The sequence below is a fragment of the Symphalangus syndactylus genome, chromosome 10 (genome assembly GCF_028878055.3).
Source record: "Symphalangus syndactylus isolate Jambi chromosome 10, NHGRI_mSymSyn1-v2.1_pri, whole genome shotgun sequence".
NCBI lineage: Eukaryota > Metazoa > Chordata > Mammalia > Primates > Hylobatidae > Symphalangus > Symphalangus syndactylus.
The window spans coordinates 119010344-119034034 of record NC_072432.2 but is presented as its reverse complement, the minus strand read 5'-3'; the positions used below and the strand labels follow the sequence as shown (position 1 = coordinate 119034034).

Below are 23691 nucleotides of genomic sequence, written 5' to 3'. Positions count from 1 at the left end.
TAGCGGGAGGTGGGCAGCAAAGAAAACGATGAGGAAATAGAGAACTGCTGAAATGTGATGGTAGAAAGACTAAACAGAGCAGAGCTGAGTGAACAGACTGAATACGACGATAGAAAGAGAGAATGGAGGGGAGGAACTTTCACAGGAGAGGGCGCGTGTGGATATGGGGGAAGGTTTGGGAAGATGGGAGGCAAAGACAAAAAAAAAAAAAAAAAAAAGAGGAAAGACGAGATCCAGAGTAAAAACATGAAAGAAAGCAGAAGACATGTAGGGAAATGCAGAAAGAAATTAAAAACCCAGATGTAGAGAGACCAAGACTGCAGAGGGAAGAAAAGCAACGGAATGGAATATAAGTATAGGAAAAAAAACTGCAAGTTCTCTTTGAGGGAGGTAAACAGGGCATTCGTCAGATGAGAGTTTTCATGAGACATGCTACATTAACAAATGACTCCAGAAAGAGAGGGCTGGAAAATTCAAATACGTCTTTATCTGATGAGTTTGTAAAAATAATATTTATTTATATTTTCATTGGCCCCCAAATCCACAGAATGCGAACCAAATCATCATGAATGTGTGTCTCGAGGAGAAGAAAATAGACAAAAATGATGGTGGCAATAGATTGTTTTTCATTCTCCATTTCAGAGACAATTTAATAACAATTTGGCTCTGAGGGTTTTATTTATTTTGCTTTCTCTTCTCAAGGGCCTATTGGGTACATGTCTGTTTTTCTCTAAGATTGTTTATAACTAAGAGAGAACCTAATCTTTCACTTCAGTAACATCAACCTGCTTTTCTCTAGGATCCTGAGTTTCTCTCTTTCTTCTCCAGCTCTTCTACAAGAAATTGGCCACATGTCAATCTTTTCCTTTCTTCGAAAAGTTTTTTCTTTCCCTACTAGTTACTCAGTGGCGCTGGCAAGTGGGACCCGGTATTTGTTTATTCAAAGAGAGACGGTGGTGACGACTGTATTTCCTGTATTGTGAAATCCGAACTCATCTGTGCTCTTGTAACGAGATATCAATCTTTTGTGTAATGCCAGGTAGTGTGCTTAATTGCCCTCTTGTAATGTGTTATCCCTGAGATGATAATTTGAGTTATTTCTTTGTTAACCTTTACACAGCCAATAACAAATTAAACATCATTATCTGAGTTTAAAATAGGCTGTAAATCTCTAAGCCCTGGTAATACTCAGACACTTACAACCAGGGAGTCATAAAATGACATTAAATGACACTCTGAAACACAACCCAGAAAGTACTACAAATAAATGGGAAGAAAGCAGAACGTCACCACTGGAGTTGACATGGAAGGATCCATCTGAATCACCATGCTGAGATTATTCAAATTACAGCAGTTTTGCCCTAACAAAACCACCTAAAATGCACTTGCTTCATCTTTCTTCCTATGGCTGGTGTCCCTTTCAGAGTTGGACATTCCTCCTTCTTCTATGGCTTGAAACAGTGCGAGAAAGATTGAGTTTGCTTCTTCTGTGCCATCAGTTTCTCTCTTCTCCTGACACTGATATCCTTGTCTGTTTCCTTCACACCTATTGCTTGAACCACCCATCTGGTGACTTCTCTTGTTTTCCCTCCCACTGCCTGACATCGTAAGTCATCTCTCCTTCATGACACTGTGAGTTTGTGAGTAGAATTATGTCTTGCCCTTATTTTGTAGAGTAAGTGTGCCACGACCCAGGGATGGTGATGGCAGCTAGGAGGGATGGGGAAGAAGGCCTAAGAAGGCCTAAAAAACAATTTCATTAATGTTATTCATATCTTCTCCAACTTTATTTTTTAGTCTATTTTGTTTGCCAAAGAGCAAGAGGGATAAGTTAAAAGTCTCTAGTTATAATTTTTTTTCTGCCAATTTATCTTTGGAATTCTAATACTTTTAAGATGTATATATTTTGATGTATATTTTTATTTATGATTACTGTGTATTATTATTAATGTTAGCTCTTTTTATTATTATAAAATTAGCTTTTTTACCCAGTTTCATGCAGAGGAAACTGCTATTTGAACCAACATTGCTGTTCTTTTTCTCAGATTTGTTTGAAAACTGGTTCTATGGGATTGCCCCATAGTCTAACTGAGCCTTGTATATCCACTAAGGGCCAGAGAGAGAAAATGCCTTCTCAAGATAATATTGAAACTATAGTTAATGGTAGAACAAGTCTAGAACTCTAGCTTCCAGTCCCCAATTTGAATGTTCTTTCTGTTATACTCCATGTCAGATGGAGATGGTTAGAATGGGTCTGTTTGATTACTATTTTTTTTTTTGAGATAGGATCTGGCTGTGTTGCCCAGAGCCAGAGTGCAGTGGTACAATCTTGGCTCACTGCAGTCTCAACCTCCCGGGCTCAAGTGATCCTCCCACCTCAGCCTGCTGAGTATCTGGGACTACAGGTGCATACCATCATGCTTGGTTAATTTTTGTATTGTTTACAGAGATGGGGTCTTGCTCTGTTGCCCAGGCTTGTCTCAAATTCCCAAGCTCAAACCATCTGTCTGCCTTGGCCTCCCAAAGTGCTAGGATTACAAGTGTGAGCCACAATGCCTGGACTAATTTTTTTTCTTAACTATTGCATGAACAATGGTGATAATCTGAGAGAATGTGTCTTTGGGGCTTACCAACCTCAGTGGAAAGAAACCATAGCATGAAATAGAGTGGATTTTAGCATAGAGTGGGTGGGAGGGAGTGGGTCACACCACACCACACCACCTGTAAGTTCTGCTCCAGCTGTGTAGTCTCCAGGATTTCATGGTGACCCATCTCCATGACTTCCTGTGCTTTTTGTTTTTTTGCTCATAGGCTGCCTAATAAAACTCTTTTAGTTTTATGAAAATTGTTGCAAGATCTTGAAAAAGTTTCATTCTGAAATTTAGTATTTCCCTAAAAATAGTGGATTTAGTCAACATTTTTATACTTATTAGCACATGATTATACGTAGTATTATTCAGAATTTAAAAAAATCTCCCCTTTAACTATAAATTCTGAATGTTTTTCATTCCTAATGAGGTACTTGCCTTTGTGTTCTCATTTTCTCTCACTCTCTTACCATCTTTCCTCTTATCCTTGGCAGAAGTTTTTCTAGTTTATATTTAAATTATTTAATTTTATTGTCAATTCTGCTTAATTATGGTCTACTTTAATCTTTGTTAATTTCATTATTCTGCTTTCTGTGGGTTTATTTCACTTTTAAGTTTCTTTGATTGAATTCTTGGTTTATTTATTTTTTAGTTTTTCTTTTCTTTTTTTTTTTAAACAAAGCACTTTGGGCTATGCATTTTCCTCTGTGTGCAGTTTTGGCCATGATTTTTCATGAGTTTCAGTAATTTTTTTTCCTGATTGTCATTTTTTGTAAGTACTCAATTTGCAGTTCTGATTTTTAAGTGATTGATTTTTTAATTTGTTAAAATTTAAGAGATTACCTTAAATTATTCAGTTTGGTTAGAAAAAGTGATTTGAACAATTTTTGCCTTTTGGGATGCTGGAAAAAAATTCATTAATGTTTTTCACATCTTCTTCAACATTCCTCATTTTTTTTTTTTTTTTTTTTTTTTTTTTTTGAGACAAGGTCTCACTCTGTTGCCCAGGCTTAGAGTACAGTGGCACGATCTTGGCTCACTGCAACCTTCACGTCCTGGGCTCAAGCCATCCTCCCACTGCAGCCTTCCCAGTAGATGACAGGCGTGGGACCATACCTGGCCAATTTTTTTACTTTTTGGTAGAGATGGGGTTTTGCCATGTTGCCCAGACTGGTCTCGAACTCCTCAGCTCAAGTGATCTGCCAGTCTCAGGCTTTGGCTTCCCAAAGTGTTGGGATCACAGGCATGATCCATTGTACCTGGCCCTACCTTGTTTATTTTTTAGTCTATTTTATTTACCAAACAGCAAGGAGGATACGTTAAAATCTCTAGCTATAATTATTTTTCTGCCAATTTTTCTTTGGAATTCTAATACTTTAAAATTTATATATTTTGATGCAATTTATTTATATTTATGATTACTATGTATTATTAATATAAATGTTAGCTCTTTTATTATTATAAAATTAGCTTTTTTACCCAGTTAATGCATTTTTATACTTTTAACTTTACATTGCGTACTATTAGTTTTGTGACCTCTGCTTAATTTTGGTTTATGTTTTTCTCATAATCCCTTATACATCTTTTTACATATAATTTTTTGTTTGGGTGTTTTTAAAAAAACAGTTTATTGAGGTGTAGTTTACATACCATAAAATTCATCCATTTTCAGTGTGCACTTCAGTGATTTTTCATAAATTCATGGAGTTATGGAACATCTGAGTGTTTTTTTAAATAGCATACATATTTTCGATCTAACATGAATATTCAATTCCTTTTTAGTGGGACAGCTTAACTTATTTATGTTTATTATTATAGCAGATATTTTTGCTCATGGATCTGTCTTCAATTTTTTATTTTTATTTCCTTCATCTGTTGTATTTTTGTATAAATATGTTTGCTTTAAATCTTTTAAAATATGTTGGAATGTATATATCTTTTTTTATTTTTATTTTTATTTTTTTTGAGGCAGAGTTTCACTCTTGTTGCCCAGGCTCGAGTGCAGCGGCGCAATCTCAGCTCACTGCAACCTCCACCTCCCAAACTCAAGTGATTCTCCTGCCTCAGCCTCTCAAGTATCTGGGATCACAAGCACACACCACCACACCTGGCTAATGTTGTATTTTTAGTAGAGATGGGGTTTCTCCATGTTGGTCAGGCTGGTCTCAAACTCCTGACCTCACGTGATCTGCCCACCTCAGCCTCCCAAAGTGCTGGGATTACAGGTGTGAGCCACCACGCCTGGTGTATATACCTTCTTTAAAAAAAATTTTTTTTTCATTACAAGGAATTGAAATTTTATTCCAGGTATTTATTTATTTAATTTTTTTCCTTCTAACTTTTATTTTAAGTTCAGAGGGTACATGTGCACATTTGCTACATGGGTAAATTGCATATTGCTGGGGTTTGGCATATAAATTATTCTGTCATCCAGGTAGTGAACATAGCACACATAGGTAGTCTTTTTTCCCTACCCTCCACCCTTAAGTAGTCCCAATGTCTGTTGTTCCCTTTTTTGTGTCCATGTGTACTCAATGTTTAGCTCCCACTTATAAGTGAGAACATGCAACATGCAGTATTTGGTTTCCTGCTCCTGTGTTAATTCACTTAAAGTAATGGCCTCCAGCTGTATCCACATTGTTGCAAAAGACATGATTTTGTTCTTTTTTCATGGCTGCATAGTATTCCATAGTGTATATGTACCAGCTTTTCCTTATCCAATTCACCATTTTGGGGCATCTAAGTTGATTTGATGTCTTTACTATTGTGAATAGTGTTGCGATGAACATACATGTCCATGTGTCTTTATGGTAAAATAGAATGTATATCTTCTTTAATATTACTATTAAATTTTTTTCAAAAGGTTTGTTTAGTCTGTATTTCTATTAGTGTCAGTCATAAGTGGAAGTCGTATTTCTGTTTGACACAGTAGTTTTGTAAAATTTTGCCTTATATCATTCCTTTTCTTTTCTTTCTTCTGTTGCCATTTCTTGGTCTTTTTAAATAATAAATTTGGCTACTATATCCAGACTAATATAATTGTATCAATTTTTCATATATCTTCCATTTTGATCATTATTTTTAATATGTAAGTTTTATAGTCATATTTATATTGATTATTAGGCTTACCTCTATTTTGACTGGTTTTAGTGTTCCTCACTAGTCCCCTTCATATTATGATATCTGCATTTTAAGCTTTTAATTTTGCTTTATTTTTCTGGTGTTGGATTGCATCTTTAATAATCTTGTCAAGCAGGGTATATAGGTCCTATGTTTTCTGACACTTTGAATACCTTAGAGTCTTTCTCTGAGGTCTTCCTTTACAAAATAGTGGCTATAAAACTCTTAGGCCATACCCTTTTCTAACTATTTAGACATTGCCCAGTATATTCCAGCATTTAATGTTGAGATAGGAAAGTTTGGGTACACCTAGATTTTCATCGATTATTCCCGGAACATAATAAGCTTCCCCCACCCGCCCAAAAATACACAATGGACATTTAAAATTTGCATACATTTCTTCAGCTCAGAAAAATGTTCCTGTATTACATTTTTTAATGCTTCTTCTATTACATTCCTTTGTCTCACCCCTTTGTGTACTAGAGAGCATCTCAAGCTTGCACTCCACACAGTGGTTGCAGTTTCCCCCGGTTGCTGCGTAAAGAATGGACTGGAAAGTAGCTTGAGACGGAGTGTAGCAGAAATGCAACTGGGAGAGCAGTTAAGGTGGCTCTTACAAAGACATAAAAGGGAAATGAGCATGGCTCAGACCAGGAGGGTGGCAGTATAGATGGAAAGCAGTGAATGAAATTGAGATGCATTTTAGAAGTAATTTTCAGTGTTGCTATGAACATCTTTCCTTTATGTTGCCTCTCTAGGTGTTGTAGTAAGAGGCAGGGGAGACTGCATAGGGGCTGTCAGCAGAAGGTCATTTTGAACTGGAAGTCTGCTAACAGATGTGGCAAATTTATAGGGAAGAGGAGTCCTAATAGCTGGGCATTTGCAAAGTGCTTAAAAATTTATACAGTGATGTCTCATTTGCACCTCTTATCCAAAGGTGGTTGACAGTGCGGACAGAGCTAAGAAAACTAAGGTTCTGGGCAGTTCATTGACTTGCTTGAGGCCACCCGTTAGTGGAAGAATAATGACCTCATCTTCTGTTTTTCAGGGGAGTGGATTTTCCACTTTCCCAGTGTATTGAGAGCCTTTGGTGTCCGTAGGGACTCTGGAATTATTATGTCACTGAAGGAGGTGGGGGCAGAGAAAGGTGGTGGATCAACTCAGCACACAAAGCTGGGCCCCTTTCCGCCCATTGACCAGCACAGCTCCCCTTTTGCCTGTGATATTCTTTTAATTTCCAAATATGATTTTTTTTTTTTTTGAGACAAGGTCTCATTCTTGTCGCCTAGGCTGGAGTGCAGTGGGGCGATAGCTCACTGCGACCTCTGCTCCATGGGCTCAAGCCATCCTCCCACCTCAGCCTCCTGAGTAGCTGGGACCACAGGCATGTGCCACCAAGCCCTGCTAATTTTTGTATTTTTTTGTAGTGATGAGGGCTCACCATGTTGCCCAGGCTGGTCTCGAACTCCTGAGCTCAAGCAATTTGCCTGCCTTGGCCTCTGAAAGTGCTGGGATTACAGGCCTGGCCTTAAATATGAAATTTTTGATTTAAAGAAATTCTGTTGCCTTTGGGCCTGATGGGTCTGTGGCTTTAATACAAAAGACACTTGAATCCTCTTCACTCTCTTAATCTAGATTCTGACCAAGCGCACCACCAAATGGAGGTGGCATGACAACCATGAGACGCGTTGTGCAGTTCCTAGTTCAGCTCCACTGAGCTGGTGTTTGGAAAAGACTTTCTCCACTCCTGGCTTGCATCTGTCCTTGGCCTATACACTGCCTTTTGGTTTTTTTTTTTTTTTTGAGACAGAGCCTTACTCTGCTGCCCAGGCTAGAGTGCAATGGTGCGATCTTGGCTCATTGTAACCTGTGCCTCCCAGATTCAAGCAATTCTTCTGCCTCAGCTTCAGCTGGCATTACAGGCGCCTGCCACCATGCCTAGCTAATTTTCTGTATTTTTAGTAGAGACAGGGTTTCACCTGTCAGGCCGAGGTAGGAGAATCACTTGAACTCGGGAGGTGGAGGTTGCAGTGAGCCTAAATTGCACCACTGCACTCTAGCCTGAGTGACAGAGTGAGACTCTGTCTAAAAACAAAAAACAAACAAACAAAAAACGATTCATCATATTGATACCTGTATCCACAGTTGTTCCTTTTTCATTTGCAAGTGGTATTCTGTTGAATGACTCTGCCACAGTTTGCTTAGCTAGTCTTTTGCTGCTCAGTGTTTGTCATCATGAATGAAGTGGCTGTGAACTCTCCCTTTTGTTTTTGCTGTCCCTTATTTATTTTTTTTGAGACAGAGTCTCACTCCGTTTCCCAGGCTGGAGTGCAGTTGTGCGATCATGGCTCACTGCAACCTCTGCCTCCTGGGTTCAAGCGATTCTCCTTCCTCAGCCTCCCAAGTAGCTGAGATTACAGGCGCCCGCCACCATGTGTGGCTAATTTTTCTATTTTTAGTAGAGACGGGGTTTCATCGTGTTGGCCAGGCTGGTCTCAAACTCCTGACCTCAAGTGATCCGCCCGCCTTGACCTCCCAAAGTGCTGAGGTTACAGGCGTGAGCCACTGCACCCGGCAGTCCTCTATTTTCTGCCCCCGTTTCCAGACCCCTCCCCTCTTTGTTCCCAGAACACCTTCAGAATGCATGAGTAAAATGAAGTGATCATTTCCAACTCACAGGATTGTGGTGGGAAGAAAGTGAGACCATCTATAAAAGTCTTCCAGTTCAGTTCCTGGCACACAATGGGCCTCAATAGATGGTGGTTCTGATTAGACAGAATAGGCACAAAGGCTTCTCTCTGTGAGGCTTATTGCGATTGGATTTCCGTGATATATTCTTGCTCCTTGGCTTTTGCCAAATGAACCCCCACCTATGTGCCTTCATTTATTCCCCTAAAAGCTCTCCCTCTCCCCATGAATTAAATAAGGATAAAAATATAAACTTTCCCAGTATTATTGAAAGAGAATGCTGAGGAAAAATGATGGCAGAAGAGTTTGCAAAAGAAATAGCATCTCCTTTTATTTTTTTCACACTACTTGAGTTTTGCAAGAAACTGCTTCGAGATCCTTGGATGAGAAAACTGTATTCAAAAGCCAAGAGCTACAGTTTAAGGGATATCCTTTTCCCAGACCCATTAGCTGCCATTCAGCTAGGACTTAGCAGTTTCCACTGGAGCATAAAGAAGTTTATTTTACCATTTTAATTTGGTGCTGCTTTATTTACCCTGTTTGTGCTAACCCAAATTTGGCATCTACTCTGTACTCCAAGTGCTAATTTAAGTGACATATTTCCGTTCTGCCTGGGAAGAATACACAGAAGAGCTGAAAGACGTGTGTTTATAATTATAAGGTACTGAGTTGGCTCAAACAACATCGCGTAGCATATGGGAACTATGTGGGCTAGTTAGCAAAAGTTTATGCTGAAGCCTGATGCCATTTGGCTGAGTTTTGTAAACTCAGAGTTGTTAAGTTGTATCTAAGAAGACATGGGCTGAGTCAATTTAATATTTCCAGGCTGGTCCGTTGTGGTGGTGAGGACGGCCCCTTTTCTTGGCTTGAAAGCACAGAGAACTTGGATTCTGTGCTGGAGCTAGTAGATTTTATTGGGATAAGAGAGACAGGCTGTTTGCTTATAGCACAGTCATAGAATCTGAACATGAATGCTTGGCCCCAAGCTGGCTAAATCTGGCTTTTAATTTTTCATCCCAGATTGACATTGAAGAGGGTTCTTGGATTATACCGAACATTGCTCATTTTAAGCTTTCTGTTTAAAAGAACATTATGTATGATCTTGTAAAGTTTTGACTTAACAGACCTTTCTTATTATTATGTAATATAACAATCCACATATAAATAGGGTATTTTAAACTCAGAGGAAGGATGTGCTGGTGTAGAAATGGGTCTATTGATTTTGTGTGTGTGTGTGTGTGTGTGTGTGTGTGTGTGTGTGTATAACCCATAGCTCTGTATTATATACATGCAGGTGTATAAGGACATTTATTTATGTAACATGACTGGCTGTGTAAAACTGGAGTTTCAGTAAGATGTCATTGTATACCTACTGCGTGCAGGCAAATTAGATCTTGCTTCCTGATCTCAGGTTTCCTTTTCTACCGCAACCTTCAAGGCTGGGAAGAGGAGATGACAGGAGAGAGCCACTAGGGACTGAATCCCCAAGCCAATCCTAATGCAGCTTTAGGCTCTAGAAGTTGACCCCTAGGCCAAGTGAACTGGTAGAGTAGAAAGCCATTAGCTCCCATTGTAAGGCTTCCTGGTGAGGCTGCCTTGCTGCTGCTGTTGCTTCTGATGTTTACGCACTGGTGAGTATACGAGCAAGGCCACCCATGGCTCTCTTATCCAGAAAGCCAAATCCACTTAGCTTACCGAACAGGAGCCTCATGTGCCCATCTTCCTGTTATTTACATGGAATACACAATGTCTTTCTATTGCAGGCATACTGGAAAGAGACAGGGTCAGAAATTTAAACTACTTGTAAATGTGGGAGAGTTGTCTGCAAGCCATTTGCATTGTCATGTATCTGAATCATGTTGATTCCCAAGCGCCTCCGGCATATGAGGCCAAATGTAAAATGTCTATAGTCTCTGAAACCCCCTGTTTACATGGATATTTATTTAAAGAATCAGAGCTTCCTATGCCAAATAACATACTTTATAAATCATGTCTTTTTTCATCTTTAGAGTGGATTAGATGAGGTCTTGCCCTTTTACAAGTTTGCTACGACACAGATCTTTATAACCCAGATTTGAATGTATTGCAAGCCAAAGCCTTGCCTTGATGTCACATGGGAGATGGTGAAAGCTGCTGTAATGTGGCATTGGCCCATCCTATGAGTTTGTTATCTGTCAACACCCAGCAGAGAAGGGCCTCTTCCTACTACTTCACCACTCATTCCTAATGGGTCACATTTAATTCATCCTTTTCTGTTTCTAAAGCATTCTCACATGCATTTATGCCTGTAATAACCTTCTAGGGAAGCTATCATTAGCCTCATTTTATGGAACACTGAGGCCCAAAGAGGCTAAGGCATTTGTGCGAAGCCAAATATTTTGTCAGCAAGTGACAGAGCCTAGGTTGCCTGACTCTGAGTCCAGTGTTCTTTCCTCTACACCACAACTGTCCCTTGTGTTTGGATATCACATAATTAATTTAATATGATAGGATGATACAATGGTGCTAGTTTAGTTTTCGTGTATTAGTCTTGTTTTGCAGAGTGAACATGGTGTTTTGGAAAGAGCTGTGGATTTGGAATCTAAAGAACTGAGTAGAAGTTCTTGCTCTTCCACTATTTAGTTATGCGACTTGGGGCAAATCAATTCTGAGCCTCGGTTTTCCTCATCTCCAAAATGGGCCTAGTAGCAAATGTCTTGTGAATGCTGGAGGATGGTATCTGATAAAGCATTTTGTAAGATGGAAAATATTATGCAAAATGTAAAATGTTACTCTTATTATTCTCTCTTCAACTAGATTGTAGATTCCTGGCTGGATTAGATCACGTTACTTTTCTATTTCTATAACTTAGTATAATGCCAGCTACATGGAAGTTATTCAATAAATATTAGCAGATGATTTATTCATTGATTGAAGCTGAGATCATGCCTCCTAGTTCCCTTGTTTCTCATCCCCAGTGCATAATGTAACACGCCAGAGATAAGTTTTGGCAGATTAAAATATGCTCCTTAATGCACGTATCAACATTCATATTTGTGTATATGGACTTATAAAACTCATTTAAACGTGTGCATGTGTGATCACCTAGAATATTTCCGCATGTGCATGGGGAATTCTCCATTAGCAGGGGCTCACTAATGGCTGGGGCACAGGGACTAATGGAGCCTTGGGAAGATCAAAGCTTGTATCCTTGTCTGTGGTCACTGTGGCTCTGTGGGCAGCCCTTTGATGAGCATAGGGCTCTCAGAACTGTGTGAAGAGCCCCAGGGTGGGAGTGTGTGCTCTGCCCTCTTTATTTCCCTTCTATCTACACTCCCCAACCTGCTATCCAGTGAGTGACCAAATGGATCCATGGACAAGAAGTGCTAGGCTGGGAGGGACCAGCAATCCTGAGGAATTAGGTCTTTTGAAAAACCCTTGGACACCACTAAGCTGTCCTTGGAATGTACCTATGTTATGAAAAAATTCAGTGAATTATGAAAGTCTCTATAAAAAACCTAGCAAATTGGTAGATCTCCTCAAGACATGACAATGAAGATGATTATGAGTTTTGTATATTACTGTAGTGTATACCTGTGTGGTTGTGTGTCTGCATACACACAGCTACTACCTGGAGCCCACATGAATGCTTGAAGCCCCTGAGGGCAGGGGCTTCTAGGGAGCACATTGAAAGCCTTTTGGAGGGCATTGGAATGGGTTCTTACGCAGTTTGTGTTCGAGAAGAGTAGCACGATACAGAAGCATTCAACCTGGAAGTTAGGAGATCTGGGTTCTGGTTTGATTGTATTATTCTTGATAAAACTTAACCTTTGTGTGCTTCAGTTTCCTCAGCTGAAAAGCCAAGGCAGTAATCCTCACTCATGATTGTTGAAAGGCATGGATATGATACCACTCATAGAAGTTCTAAGAAATTTGTAAAGTGTTGAGCACATAAAAGGTGATACAATGGTTGTGTTTCGAAGGCATAAATGACTTGGAGAACCAGTCATAGAGTGATGAAGAGAAGAACTCTTGAGACTGCCTGGGGTCAGCTCCCATACTACTTACCAACTGTGTGAACTTGAGCAAGCTATTAAGCCTCTCTGTGCCTCAGTTTCCTCATCTGCAAAATGGGGGGAAATAATATTACCAACCAGTGTTCGAGCACACAGTTAAGGTCTCAATACATGTTTTATTTTATTTAATATAAAACATTCCTATATCTGTGATGTTCATATATGTATCATATTATCCATATCATATATAACTAAGATTATTATCCAATAAATATGGCTCTTTGGTAAGTCAGATCCCAACATCATTGCTCTCTCTGTCCTTACCCTCACCTCTGCTTCTTTAGCCTTATCTTCCTCTTCTACTTTTTTGAGAAAGATGCAAGTTACCATGATTTTTTTTTTTTTTTAATTCCAGAGTAAAATCCAGACCAGTGGTTTTGGGGTTATGCTCAGCAGAGCCTCATGGGTTACAGAAAAGTGTCACAGAACTGATGGGAGTGAGGGTGTCATGGCCAGGTGGAGGCCTGGGCTCCCCATTTTGCCTTTGGCAGAACTTTTGTCCACACTGGGCTTCTTCATATGATTTTATTTAACAAGAGAGTTCAGTTGCTTAAGAAACTTGGAACCTGCTGTCTTACAATCAACTCTATTCTTATCAATTCAGCTTTTATCTTAGGAACCATCTCCACCCATGGCTATTACAACTGACAGAGTATTGTTAGTGATATTGATGAACCAGAGTATTGTGCCATCCCCCCAAAAATCAGTTTTTTTTAAAGTTGTTGTTATTGGTGTATCATATGAGGAAAGTAGAATAATCCAATTGAAAAAGATTTACAAAATAAAGGTTGACATAAAAATGAACTCTCAAATGACCAGTAAACAGCCCACTGAGTTTAACCAATATTTTCACACATTCAAGCATCAAGCAAGGTGTATATATTGAGAAACCGGTGAGTTTGGTGCCATGGTGGACATGACAGAACTGCCCCTGTCTTTGGGAGTTTATAATCTAGGGAGGGTGACAGTTTGGGGACACTTAACAGCAATTCAAAAGTCATGTGATTCCACATTCAACAATGCTTCTGTAAATACTACAGCCCAGTGAGAGAGAAGTTAGAGTAGACTGCATTAATAGTAGAGGAAAGCTTCATGAAGGAGCTGGGAGTTGAATATGGGTAGAATTTAAGTAGGTGGAGGGCATTCTACGTGGGGGCTATTGTGTGAACAAAGGCAAGGAAGGTGGACCCAGCAGTCAGAGACAACTGTTATCTGAACCATAAGCTTCAAGAAGGCAAGAACCACGGTATATGCCCAGCATATGATAGTTGCTCAACAAATACGTGTTGTAGAAATGAATGCATATCTTAAGGCTATGTCACATGTAATCATTAAGCTCATGAAACCTTCCCAACCCCTCATGTACATTTTTTTGTCGTTTTTTTTTTTTTTTTTTTTTTTTTTTTTGAGACAGGGTTTCTCTCTGTCACCCAGACTGGAGTGCAGTGGTGTGATCACAGCTTACTGCAGCCTCAACTTTCTAGGATCAGATGATCCTCCCACATCAGCTTCCCCAGTAGCTGGGACTACAGACACATGCTACCATGCCCAGCTAATTTTTGTATTTTTTGTAGAGATGGGGGGTCTCTCTGTGTTGTCAAGGCTGGTCTTAAACTCCTGGGCTCAAGTGATTGGCCTGCCTCAGCCTCCCAAAGTGCTGGGATTACAGGCATAAGTGACTGTGTCTGGCCTCACTTACTTGTTTAAATAGCAAGATTCCCATACTTTCTGTCCACCTCAATTTCTCATCTCCCGGCTGGACCATGAATAATCTTTCAGTGAATGTCCAGGGTTTGAGAATGACCTTTACTATATATCTGGTCCAACACTTTGTTTTATAGAGGAGGAAACTGAAACCCAGAGAGGTTAAGTGACTTACTGAAGGCCACACAGCCATTTAGTGGCAGCACTATAGTGTTTTTTTCTGTTCAGAAGTCTGACTTCTCAAGTATGTGCCTGGCATTGTCATTAGGGCCAGGCTGACTCTGGAAACCTCTCTACTTCCCCAGACCGTTGGTTCTGCCTTGCTGTCTGGAGGCCTCCCACCTGGGTTTACTGATGGGGAAGTTTTATGTGGATATCATGTACAAGGAAATCCACTTTGGCACTGTATATTTTATATGTAGCCACTGGGTATTTCAGAGAAGGCAGCAGCTAAATTCCCAGCCAATTCTAAAGGGCACTCTTACACTTGGTGTTGGCAGAGAAGTGAGGGGAGGTCTAGCTGCATGGAGCCCTGGAGGGCTTTGAGAACTTGTTGGAGGCTTGAGTTATCCTGGTTAATTTCCAGTTTGGTAGGGTTCTTCCTGGTTGAAGCCCATGCCTTGCTCAGTTCTGTTTTATCATTTTTCAAATATAAAACAATCCCCCTGTCTCCTTTAAGAGCAGAGTTTACAGTCCCTAAGATCTTCTGGATACAGAAGAAAGATACCTTTTCCTTTGCTTATTGTAGAACCATGATTTTTTTTTTTTTTTTTCAGAAGCTGAGTTTTTAAAGAAGTTTCTCAGTTTCAGGAGGTGGGTGGATAAAAATCTTTGAGAACACCCAGGAAGGGTAGCTGTGGATCTGAGCTGTGCAGATCTCACTCTGTAAAAATCTCAAGGCCTCCACTGGAAGGAAAAACCTTGGGCTGTTCCCAAAATGTAGATATCAAAGAATACTGGGCAAATTTCATTACCTAAAAGTGGGGGTTTCTGAGGTGCAATCAGGCAAATGGGTCTTTTTTTTTTTTTTTTTTTTTTTTTGAGACGGAGCCTTGCTCTGTCGCCCAGGCTGGAGTGCAGTGGCACCCTGTCGGCTCATTGCAACGTGCACCTCCCGGTTTCAAGCAATTCTCCTGTCTCAGCCTCCCAAGTAGCTGGAACTACAGGCGTGCGCCACCGGGCCTGGCTAATTTTTGTATTTTTAGTAGAGACGGGGTTTCTCCACATTGGCCAGCTGTTCTCAAACTCCCGACCTCAGGTGTTCCACGCACCTCGGCTTCTCAAAGTGCTGGGGATTACAGGCGTGAGCCACTGCGCCCAGCCGCGAATGGGTCTTATGGATTTTTTTTCAGGCTCTGTGCCTCATAAATGTTGGAAAACCTGGAATTTTGGGTATATTTACATATGCTTTTAATTATATAGTTAATGCAACTGTGTGCTAATCTGACATTCACATTAAGTCAGCCAATATTGTTTCAGTAAAACAGTGGTTCACAGTGCTCTGTGAAATGCCTGAGTTGTTACAATCTTCCCAAATTTGGGAGACCCAGCTCCTTCTCAGTTTCACATTCCAGAAATAATTTATTTGGATTCTAGTTTACACACAAGTACACATGGAATCACACAAAGGTACACACCTTTGGGTTTACTCTTTCCTCTCTTTGACCTTGGTACCCGCAACTATGTGCTGTCAGAGGAGAAAGCCCCGCACATGGCAGGGTGGCCAGTGTTGAGGGAATGCTGCTATCCACTACTAAAGAAATGCTTAGTTGTAATTTTTTGGGAAGCAGTCATTGAACAGTTATTTTGGGGTATCTTTTAAATAGCACCCCACTGACATGGAAGGATAAAGTTCGCAAAGCAAAGCTTTTGATTTTTAAATCGACATTCATACCAAGCGGGGAAGTCCTTTGTTTTGTCTTCAGCACTCGGGTGTCAGCTGATCCATATGCACCGGTGGGCACACCCAGCGAGTTTTCATAATTCATAAGCAGCGAGGCCCCCGATGAGCAGAGGCTATACACAGCTAGAGCCTGGGGTTGTGCTGAGGAAGCTGGGGCCGGCTGGGGTGAATGCTGGGGATTGGAACTAGGGGGTCCTGGCTTTTCCCGTCATTCCAGCTTCCTGGGTAGTGTTAGGAACCCACAACCCAGCCCCAAATTAGTTCCCAGTAGACAGCTGGGGATGAGGGCAGGAGAGTGAATGACACTTTCTCATTGGAGGCAGCGCTGAGCCTGGAGTCAGAGAACTTCTGTTTAAGGTTTTCTTTTAAATTATAAAATGAAATAACAAAACAAAAAAGTCTGGAACATAGAAGAAAAAAGTCGCTGTAACTTTCTGCCCTTTAACATCATTACTTCTCTTTTGTGTGTCCCCTTCTGTCTTTTTCACAGGCGCATTTTTACACGTTTGAGTCCGCATGATTTTGTGGTGTTATTTTAACTTTCACACTGAATGATGCACATTTTCCATGCTCTCATAGATTCTTCATCTTTCTTAAATGGGAAATACTATTCCATGGGGTGGGTAGATATGACATAATGTACGCTACCATTTCTACACTATTTTTGATATATGGGCGTTCCATCTTTGACTTGTAAAAATGCTGTGATTTGAACATGCTCGTGCATGTGTAGAGGATGCGTTTGTGATTCCTGGTTCCACTGGAGGTTAGCTAAGTGATTTGTAGAAAGCCATTGGACCGCCTTGAATCTTATTTTTTACCAGAGAATTGAGATTATTGTACCTATTTGACCGACAAATATAAGCCTTAAACATAGAAATTTATAAATTTAACATAATTTATAAAGATGTATTGATATATAATTACACATTTGTATATACTATGTTTACATATGTTATACAATAATAGAGCACAGATTTTTGCATAGGTCACTCTTGTGTGTTTCTTTTTAATTACATGGTGGGTTCTATAGTCTGAAAACCAAAATAATTTAAATCACCCTGAACTTTAAAAAAAGAATATAACACTTTCCCCCACCACCTCTCAGAGGTGGAGGGGAGAGAAGGTGCTGGGAAAATCAGGCAGCACTGGTGTGTTACCATTCTTAAAAGGTTAGGGGCCACAGAGTAGCTTCAATGGTCTTGGAAGGTGATATAAATGCAGATCAATGAAATCTGCATATGGTTCTCCAACCTCCTTTTAGATAGAATTTTCTTTCAGTGTCCTGCCCATGGAGTCTTACACTAAAACTCTTCCCCTGGGAATGATCTGAGTTTCACCTTTCACTCCCCATGACCACGTTTTGGTGGAGGTTCAAGGGGCAAGGAGTGAGGAGGCGGGTGAAGGGATGAGGGAGCAGGGCCTCAGCTCCCTGGCTGGGGCCTGTGCTGTGGACTCCAGCTGACATAGTGTTCAGGCTCAGTCCCACCCAGCCAGCGTTCTGGGAACTGGGAGAATCAGCAGTTCAGTGTGGGTGTTCTAGGCAGTTTTCTCACCACTTCCCATTTAGCAAATGTCTGAAGGAATAGCTCACAGAATTGGCAGTGGAGTTCAGAATATTGGTGTATGGGAAAAGAAGAACTTCAACTGTTTTTGAAGCATAAATGGGAACTGAAGCCCAGGTGTCTGAGAGCAGAGAACTAAAAATGCCCATCCCAATCCAAACTCTAATTGGGTCAACTTTATATATAATATGAGGGGCTGAAATCACAGCCTCATATCATTTGTCCCTCCATGACAAATGCAGCCGGATACCTTTTGTAAAGCTTAGTCCATGAGCTATGTTAGACTCTACCAGACAGCCTTTGGTTTGGTTCACAGAAAATTTTATTCTATTATCCAATTGTGAAACCCTTAATTTGCATTTAACTGTCAGATTATTTTGAAAATTTACATCTAGATCTTTCCATTTAAGGAAAGGAGAACCGGGCATCTATTCCATATACTGTTTTGCTGGATGAATAACTGCGCAGATTTTTTTTTTTTTTAAGATGGAGTCTCACTCTTACCCAGGCTGTAGTGCAGTGGTGCCATCTCAGCTCACTGCAACCTCTGCCTCCCAGGTTCAAGTGATTCTCCTGCCTCAGCCTCCCTAGTAGCTGGGATTACAGGCGCCTGCTACCACTCCTGGCTAATTTTTGTATTTTTAGTAGAGACAGGGTTTTGCCACGTTGGCCAGGCTGGTCTCAAACTCCTGACCTCAGGTGATCCACCTCGGTTTCCCAAAGTACTGATAGGCGTGAGCCACCACATCAGGCCTTGCACAGATTTTTACACTGGGAAATGCAGGTGCATATTGTCTGACTGCATTGGTTCACGCTTTTCCTCCCACTTCCATTGCCCTATCCATTTCATTTTGGAACCCGGATACTTCGGTTCCAAAATGAAATGGATAGGGCAATGGAAGTTTGCCTTGCAACAATTGACACAAATCACAGAACATCAACTTCGTACTCTTGATACAGTGCTAGGTGAGGAAAGATGGGATGGGGGCAGGAATCTGGCCAAGGTCTAGGCCACTCCTGCTGCTTAGAAGTTAGAAGCAAGGAGATGAAAAAATGCATGTTCAAAGGGAGTGATGCAAGACAGCAGAGCATTGAGACCTCACTGCGTGGTTGGCACAGTTGGTGGCAGCCAAATCAGGGGTCATCAGGGAGGGTGAAGAAGTAGGCTTTGGGGGCAGAGCAGGGAGGAGCAAGGCTTAGACAGGAACAAACAAGAGATGTTCTTCAAGTTTCAGGCAGAAGCAAAGCCATTCCTGGAGCTGGGAACCAAAACTGTGTGGTAGTTGAAGTTCTCTGTTCATGGACTTTCTACCACTAAGCTGGTTACACCTTCCCCAGGACAGGTCGCAGTTACTCCAGGGGTGAGCGGGCCACCCCCCACCACAGTGCTGGGGTTGCACTTTTCTCATGGGTTCCCAATGACATCCCTCCCCCACTGCTTTCCTCCAAGGCATTTGGCATCTTTTTTTTTTTTTTTTGTGGTGGCCTCCGAGTGTCATTAGGCAAGTCAAAGGTCATCGGTCTAGAAATTGACACACTTGACCCATTTCCTTTCTGCGCTGGACCTGGAGTCTGGAGCAGCTCCCCCTGGGACCATGTGAAGGGCTTGAAGCCGAGTCTTCAGTGCTTTCTTCCCATGAGGTGTATAATTCGATATTTATTGCCTCTCTCCCCAACAAGGTCTATGGTGCCACTGGGATCCATTCGGTAAAGAATGCTGATCCCCTTTATGAATTTTTGATGGTGGAGGAGGAGCTTTGGAGGCCACTGGGGGACCTTGTGAAATGGAAATGTTTTTTCTTTTTGATCTTTCTTTTTCTTTTCTTTCCTTCCTTCCTTTCCAGCACACTTACCATTGTTGCAATGTCTGGACTTCTCTGAATGTCAGCGTGTACTCTCTTTAAAAGAATGAAGAATCATAGTTCTTTAAAGCAGCAGCCTGAACACCTCCTTACACATTTAACTGTGTTTACAACAACAGTGGAAACTTTATTCAGGAAGAGAGATGTTCAGGCCAAGAAACAAAAATTCAAAATAAAACAGAGCAACAAATAAGGTTCACTCTGGAATGGGAGAGGATAAAGGATGCCCCTCCCACCTCCGCTGTTCCGTTTTTTGGTGGTCTGAGGGGGTAGCACTCAAGGGACTGAGAGAGTCAGGATCTGTATTTCATTGCTGAGAATTTGACAGCTACAGTGCAAAGCAATACAGTCCTGCTTTTTATTAGCCTGTGTGAGTCCAGCACAGAATGAAGCTTTTTTTTTCTTTTCATTTTTCAGAGGTAGAAGTTTTTGCCAAACTATGAGATGATTTAACCACAATTTCCTTCCTGAATTTTTTTTTTTCTAAAAGGGGGAGGGGATGGTTGGGTGGGTGTTATTGTTTAATAAGATTTAAACAGGGTCTCTATTTTGTGGCCGGAACAGCCTTTCATGCCCTTTATCTGTACTGGGATTTCAGCTGGGTTTTTATTTTGGTGACATATGGCCCATCGTATAATAAAAAGAGACGAACCATTCAGATTTAATTTGAGTGGCTAAGGACGTCAGAAGGGCTGCAAGGGGAGGCTGTACCTGAGCTTTCATTTGTTTAAAAAAATTGTACAGAGAAGTTGAGAAGGTGACTTTTGGAATTAGTTTGGTTTGGAGGCATTAAGTCCCAGATCAAGAGAGAAGGTCAATTTGTAAGTTTGGGAGATATGCCAGCCCTGCTCGCTCTTTTATTGGAGAATTGCCTGTGGGGCCTTTCAGAGTATCTGCCCTTCAGGGGTCCTGTGTTCCACCTGCTTCCCCCTTAAACGGGGAAATGGGCTTTTAAAAATATTACGCAGCACGCCACAGCCATCTCCTGATCCGAATGCCGTGTGGCATGACACAATGTGACTCGAGGGCCGGGGGCAGGGCGAGGGTTTGCAGCTGCCACACGGAGCTCATCCAGTGCAGGGTCTGTTTGTTAGCCCAGTGTGCAGTTCCCTTGGAGGACACGGCCCACCTGGCCTCCACGTACCCCTGGCAGCCTGCCCAAATCATTTTCTCTCCTTTCACCCCCAAACACTGTCGTGGAAGAAATGCTTTTTGCATCTGTGGGACACACAGCAACTTGTGATGGTTTTGTGGGCTTTGGGTGTGACAATGACAGAGCCAGCAGAGAGATTCGTGCAGCCACACAGGAATCTCACCATCATTTTCTATGTGGATCTTTCACAAGGGTGTGTGTTCAGATGAGCTACGGTATTCGGAGAACCCTCCGTGTCACAAGATTAAGGGTGCTGCGTGGTTTAAGCAGCCCGTTTCCCAGCCTGAAGCCACTGCAAGCTGCAGAGTGAACCAACCTGCACCATCACCTCCCCCCTCCCCAATGTCAGACCTGTTATTTACCTTCCATGTCATAATGCACATCTTTGGCATCATCTTTTACAAGCTTTCATTACTGCATAGATTGTGTCCACTGTGCACCGAAGGGCCCCTTTGTGTTGCTTCTGATTAACTGCAATGACAGCGTTTGATACTACTCCATGTGCCGGAGGAAGGCGCTTTGGTTATGTTTCCTTGCGCAAAGCACATGCCATGGCGGGGTTGAGTGTTGTGGGGGTCCCATTTCCTAGGTGTGCTGAGGTTCTGAACCTGTAGCCAGAGGGCGAAGCGCACCTTTCCTCTTTCATTCATGTGGGGCTCAGGAGGGCTGCACCTTGTTTTCTTTAGCTCCCAGAGGCAGCTTGGTTTGGACCATTGCTGCGATGCCCCTCATCGCCATCATGGGATAACTAGGATGACCATCTCGGCCGCTCTTCTAGCCAGCTGCCAATAGCATTCCTGATTTATTTGCAGCAACTTGGAGATCCGCTGCTAACAGCCATCTTGATGGGAAACAGCACTATAATTGCTTGGGGAGAAAGGCAGGCATTTAGCAGTCGTAAAAGAAAATCTGGCCACCACCAAACCAAATGCCGCTGCTCTCCTTCCATGTGGCAGCCAGGTTACCCCCACCCGAGGTCTCTCAAGGTGGGCCTGGGGCTTCCCTGGGTTTTTAATCCTCTCCGTTTTGAATCTGGGGTTTGCGTGATTCTTTCTTGTTCCTTTTGGGGTAGACCGAGCACATGGGGAGGGGGCTGCAGTATTCAATGCATGTTTTCTGGGGCTTCCAGTGTGACGAGGGTTCGGTGACAGGAGCTTCTGACGGGCTCTGGGGCTGCCCAGCCGCCTGTGACCACAGTTGATCAGCTGCGGGTTTATGGTGCTATCTCCCTCTTCAAAGTGACAACGGGATAGGGCCAAGAAAAAAAAAAATTACGGTAAAGCTCAAGTCAAACCAAAAGTCAGGCTAGAGGGGAAAATAATGAAATAATAATGATCCCTAACTTTTCCCCCTTCTGTGGGCATCACAGATGTTGCTTTCTTCCCTCAGGTACTCATGTTATCTTAGTCTCTGTCTACAGTCCCCAACTCACCTTATATTTCTGTAGCCAGGAAAATGTGTCTTTGACACATGTCATAGAAGAAACTGTCAGCCAATAGCATTTGTACATGTGCACTTCGGGCAAGGAAGTCAAAGCTGACTTGGAATGAACCCTGTTCATGCCAGGGGTCAGATCAGAGAGGACCACCACTTCCTTGTCCGGGAACAAAGGCGTAACTAGCTTGTTTGAAGAAGGTGCTTTCTTCATGCTCCTGACTTCCTTTCTCTTCTTCTTCCTCCTCTTGCTCTTCTACTTACCTTCTTCTATCGTGGTCAGAACATAGCTGGGGGCGAGAGAGAAGATTGAGGGTTTTGTGGCTTGGCAAATCAATGATCACTCCTCATGCATTTATCAAGCACCCCTTGTAGAAAATGTGCAAAATCACAGGCCCTACCCCCTTTAACTGGGGGAGGGAAGCTGTGTTTGATAGAGGAATTGGGTTCAGCTGGGCTGAAGTGTCTACTGCTGTGTCCAGGATTAAATGAGATAAACTATGGGGAAGTACCTGACCCGCTGGGGGCATGCAATGTGCATGTATTAAGGGGATAGCTCTGAGACCCCGCCCTGCCCTTCACTGCACCCCGAGCCACCTCTCCCTTGCACAGAGGTACCTGATAGTCAGAGATCCGTGCCAGGGAATGAGGGCAGGCTCTGGGTTTGGAAATGCCTCTGCTGTATTCCCTAATCAGATCTCAGTCAGATAACAGCTCAGACCTGGGAACATGAGATTTTAATGTGAAATGAATAAGTACCCTGAGACTGAAGCTTGTCACTGCTGCACATCTGGAATCACTTACAGCTGGGTAAATTCACTGGGAGCTGCAACTCAAGAGAACATGGAGTTTAAAAGGAGGTGCACAGCGCGTTCCTTTTAATGTCTAAACAGTCTGATGTTGACAAGCCTTTCACATTAACCCCAAAGTGGCAAAGTTTAAACCCTTTATTATCCGATTCTGTTTGGCAAATCATTTAGAGGCTTAAGAGTCCGTGTTTACCGGGAAAAGGCCAATCTTTATTTTTGTCTTCTTCCAACACAAGCAACCCTAATGTATACACATTTATGTTTACTTAGAAGGTTTAAAAGACCTTCAGCATTAAGTGAGAATCAGGCTAGAGAAATTTTTTTTTTTTTTTTAAAAAGCCCCTCATCTCTTTAGAATACAAAAGGCATGAGCATTGCAAACTCTGGAAACTATATCAGATTAACAAATAAGTAAAGAAGAATTACAGGAAATCGTTTCCAAATATTATTAGTCCTCAGTCGAAATATACTGTGTCTTGGCAGCTCACCCCAACTCTGTGTCATTTTCCTAAGGATTTGCCCAGAATGTTATGAGTGACTCTAAAGACGGTGAATGGTAGTTTGGGTTCTATAGGGGACTACAAAATATTATGGAACTTAGAAAGCTTAACAGTCGAGCAGTGCTTAATAACCATCTATTTGACCTGTTTCCCAATTGGCAAAATTTTACGGATCTCCATTACAGCACGTGAAAGAACATGGAAAAAGACTGCAAGTGGTTTCAAGACCTAGATTCAATAATAATTTAATAATTTTAACCACATCCATGAAAAGCAATGAAGATATTTTAATTCATCTTCATAAAATGCA

At 41.7% G+C, this 23691-nt stretch overlaps 1 protein-coding gene across 7 annotated transcripts in view; it reads left to right on the top strand.

Moving 5' to 3' along the window:
* The window catches only part of EBF2 (EBF transcription factor 2), a 201226-nt gene that overhangs the window by 45809 nt on the left and 131726 nt on the right, over positions 1–23691 (top strand). The gene's annotated exons all lie outside the window — the stretch shown is intronic.